Source organism: Pinus tabuliformis, chromosome 6, assembly GCF_031772625.1.
Source record: "Pinus tabuliformis cultivar Carrire ecotype Pingquan chromosome 6, CPIR1, whole genome shotgun sequence".
In the NCBI taxonomy this organism is placed as follows: domain Eukaryota; kingdom Viridiplantae; phylum Streptophyta; class Pinopsida; order Pinales; family Pinaceae; genus Pinus; species Pinus tabuliformis.
Window position 1 is genome coordinate 912,426,822 of NC_142292.1, and position 4,670 is coordinate 912,431,491.

General features: G+C 41.0%; 1 pseudogene across 1 annotated transcript; it reads left to right on the forward strand.

The window, feature by feature from the left end:
- The first annotated feature begins 4,129 nt into the window (after positions 1–4,129).
- On the forward strand, positions 4,130–4,670 carry LOC149261900 (glyceraldehyde-3-phosphate dehydrogenase GAPCP2, chloroplastic pseudogene; annotated as a pseudogene). The gene is made up of 3 exons (XR_016246117.1): positions 4,130–4,144; positions 4,263–4,441; positions 4,538–4,670. The product of XR_016246117.1 is annotated as a glyceraldehyde-3-phosphate dehydrogenase GAPCP2, chloroplastic pseudogene (transcript).

Here is a 4,670-nt window from a genome sequence, read left to right on the forward strand (position 1 = left end):
TGCACTGAAAATCTTGAAGTTAGGCATTAAACTTTCTGCCTTTTTCAGTGGACTTAAAAAAACCAATTAACGGCTCCCTTTTCTAAGTCTCATCCTTAACTTCTCAACTGTGAAGTTTATTTTTCAAATATTGAATCCAAGAAAGGGTTTGCTTTCTAAAATTTAAATCTTCAACTTTTTGCTTTGCCTTTTTAAAGGTTAACTTTTTGCTTTTCTCGTGCATTAATGAAACTATTTTAATCTTTATATTTTTTAAATTCAACGGTTCGACTTGGTCGTTACTGGCGAAAAGGCGATAGAAGAATTAGAGCCATGCGATTTTTAACATTCCTGGTTCAAAGCGGTTTTCCTCTTTCTTCAAAGCGAGGAGTAGATGTAGAGTTGCATACATTCGCAATCTTTCCTTGGCAATATGTGATGAAATATGGTAGCACAGTTGGTAAGGAAAGACAAGGGCGATCGAGATGCTAACGCCTCTATTTTTTTTTCAGAGTGTCACAGTACAGGTAAGGAAGCCATTTCTGTGGATTCGAATCATTTTAACGTACTTAAACAATTCTTTTAAGTCTTGTTTAAAGCCTCTGTTGTTGTTCATGTTCTCAAAGCCCTTGTTAGTTTTCATTTAGATTTTCAAAATTTATCTCTCATTTTTGTTTTAAAACTCGTGGTTTACGCTCAGAGTTGCTTTCCTCCGATTCGATTCTAAATTTTCTAAACTAAAGTTGAAAACAGAGTTTTGATTGAGAAACGAAAAAATGTACATTTTGGTCCCTTTTATAGTTTGAATTCTTGAAATGTTATATTTTCCTTTCTTCTAAATTGGATTATAACCCTATGTTTAGCTTTGACGAGCTTTATCAGGCATTAATCATTTAAAACTTACTTTAGGCTCAAGCAACTCCATTAACGAACTTACTTTAGGCTCAAGCAACTCCATTAACGAATTTTATTGAATCTGTTATATAGGGCATACAAACGTGAGTTGAACTCGCTATTTAAGTTGAAATAAGACTTTCCTATCATAGAAATTTTAAATACCACCCTTGTTTGTCGATTCTATAAATACAGGTTGTGCTTCCCTTTTAAATTCCAAAAGAAGCCCAGCACATTCTAATAAGGTTGTTCGGAATAAGAGAATTGGTTTTCCATTGCACAAACATTGACTAGAGTTTACCTGAAATCCTTATATCACAGAGTTTCAATGTAATTTTAATTTAGTATTGAGAAGCCACAATCAAACTTCCTCTTATTAGTCCCTGCCATCTGGCATCCGGCAGGGACTATAGTAATCGTTCCGGACGGAGATAGCATTAATTCGAAGGTGTTATTCGGTTGTTTCGGTTGTTATGCTAAAGTTTCGAAATGCTTTGTTAGTCCCTTATGCTAAGTTTCATTCGCAGCTGAACTTCGCCATCTTATTTGGCCTCTTCCCGAGGCGGAAGAGGCTCGACCATAGCTTAAAGCAATAAGCCCGGTGCATTTTCGCTAACCGTCACGGGTGTCTGGTTTTAATGTTAGCATTACTTCTGCCCGGGTATGCGAAGGTTTAGTAAAGCTCCGTGTTCCCTGTTACAATGTTCTGCATTGGCAGCTGGTGCATGCCATGATGCACCATGGTTCAACAGCTGTTAGCCTTCGTCGCACGTTCTGTTAAGAACCCTACAGGGGAAAACCAAACACAGGGACTCAAATTTAATCTCAGACTCGCCTGTCAAAGCCCTCGCTCTGAGTTCGAATGGGTCTTCTCTATACACAGGATCACGCCGCTATGAAATGCCCGGTATGTCTGGCAATGGGTTCGTATGGCCCGGTAAGCCTAGCGTGAGCGTCCGTCCCGGTCTATTCAGGCTCCTCAGATATGACTGTGAAGGTATGGCGAGTCTCGGACCTCAAGTGCGTCGAAACGATTCAGGCTCATGATGACGTTGTAAACGCCATTGCTGTCGGGCGGGACGGGTTGATCTTCACTGGGTCGGATGACTGCACGGTGAAAATATGGAGAAAAATTTTGGGGCCTTCGTCGCACGTTCTGTTAACAACCCTACACGGGAAAACCAAACACAGGGACTCAAATTTAATCTCAAACTCGCCTGTCAAAGCCCTCGCTCTGAATTCGAATGGGTCTTCTCGACTTGATTCAAGATACCGGGAGATGCCAGCCATAATCGACCGTCATGAGTCGCGAGAGGCGGCAGAGACAGATCATACCTTGCAAACCAAAGCCGGTAGGAAGCAACTCCTCCGGAGGCAAGGTAAGCGCTTGACGCAATGAAAGGAAGGAGACGGTTCACCTGGTTCTATATAGGAAGGGCCTAAGCTGCTGGAAAAGAGATGGGGCTATCGACTTTGCTTTCAGCTTGAGCTTGGGTGTCCACGCCCCTTCGACCAGCCTTTCAACCAGCCCAACGAGATAAAGAAATGGTGCCTACCCACTCCGTTCCATCCAACTAATCGAGTAGCGAGAGATAAGATCTGCCGGGGTGTAGCGGGTTTACCAGAAAAAGAGAGCACCTGCGAAATGCGTTGTTCGACCTGCAACTAGGGCTCTGTGACGGGGCGGGAGCAGCCGGGATATGCGTGCTGGCCGCTCATCCTTAAAGGCCGGGTTGAGAAGGAAGACTTAGAGCGGACGGATAGAAGGCCTTTCCTCTGAAAATGGCAATGCTTCATCGGAACTCTTGGAGGAGTTGGGTATGACGACACCTTCGTTGCGCGTACTGAGGCTTCAAGGCCACACGTCTTCCTTCTCATTTTCGAAGTTCAGGAAGTGGGAGGCCGTTCCCCTGAGTACAAGCTGAGCCTCGAGAGCAAGCAAGACAACATCTGTCAAAATGCATGTAAGCAAAGTTGTTATTATAAATAATTGAAACTTAATTTTATATTATATATTAAATTGGTTATAAAATTTTGTTTTCCGCTTTTTCATATATTTTCATTGTTGGAGCGTTATAATGCTACTCCTTGCGTCCTTTCTCATAACAGGTTTAGGCGCGATTTCATCAATTTTCTGCACAAAATCCCTGAGGTTCTCTTAATTTTTCCGAGGGTTGGCTTCTCGGGTGTGGTTTCATCAATTTTCTCCACAAAATCCCTGAGGTTCTCTTAATTTTTTCGAGGGTTGGCTTTTTATAGTGTTATATACTGTTAATATCAGGGAAGGGCCTTTCGATCCGAAGGCACCAGCTGCAGCAACAACAGAGGATTCAAGTTGCTGTTTCGAATTTGTGGAATTGCGAAAGATGGGGATGGATGCGGGCGATTCCCCCTCCAGAATTACAGTTGGAGTATGCGTAATGGAAAAGAAGGTGAACTGCGGCATGATTTAAATTCCTGGTTTGGACGTAACTTTGCGGTGCTTTGAAAATGCCCTTGCATTGCCTTTAAAGCTGTTGTAAGCATACATTGAGTTGTTGCTGAAACAATAAAGATTGTGTGTTTGTATCCTTACGTTTAAGTTGGAACTATGTTATTGGTATTACGGAATCTCGGGTGCAGCGCTTAATGCTGCAGTGGGTTCTGAAGATCCAGTGATAGTTTTACGGTGTTAAATTTGCTCTTTAATGTTAAGACTGGCATCTTCACCTTAAAGGGAGCAATATTCTCACAACGCTTTATGGGTAGGTAATGTGTTTTCGTGTTCTCTTAACAGATGTCAGAGTGCTAGGACTTTGCAGCCAGTTAGAGCTACTGCAACAGAGGCCCCTCCTAGAGTTCAAAGTAAGTACTAGCAAGCCCATTCTCTGTGTTGTCTTCTTTAGAACTAGAACAGGAAATAAATCAGATTGACAGATTTTGTCGTGGGCAATGTCTTGCATTTGGATTCAGTAATTACTAAAAAAATTTAATCATTCATTATTTTTGCAGGATCCTCGGGAAAGGAGAGGACCAAGATAGGAATAAATGGTGAGTACCTTTACTTATTGTTTCCTATGTATAAATATTCTAATCAGATTGTGATATGTAACCCACACTGAGAATATTCACGATCAAACAAGTAAGATCAAAACTGTTCTGTGTACAGGACTTGGTCGTATTGGGAGGCTGCTTTTGCATGGCGATGTTTTTGTTTAAGTGACTTTATTTCTCTGGATTCTAAGGTGTGCTTGACTCTAGCAATTTGTTACTTAGCATGCAAGAAATTGCTGTAGGATAATTTCTCTACGTTGAGCAAGTTCCTTGGGTTAATTTCAGTGCATACTTTGAACTTTAACTTGATGGAATTTGTTCTTGTGCCTTATGCCGTTCTGAATTTTTTTTTACAGCATTACTGTAGCATTCCTATTGACCGAAATTTGACTAAGCTTCTGTTTTGCGGTTGTGGCTGGCAGGCTTACATGTTTAAGTATGATTCAACTCATGGGGTATACAAAGGGAGCTTGAATATTGTTGATGATACGACTCTTGAAATTGATGGTCACAGTATTACTGTCAATTCTAAAAGGTATGCCCATTAACATTAACCAATGTGTAAATAAACACTGATAATTATGATTTAGAGAATAATGATGCTATGATCTCTTGTAAACCACTGCTACAGGGATCCTTCAGAGATTCCCTGGGGTAACTATGGAGTTGAGTATGTTGTAGAATCATCTGGAGCTTTTACAACAACCGAGAAGGCTTCTGCACATCTTAAGGTATATTTTTTGTGGTAATTTTTGTATTTTTTC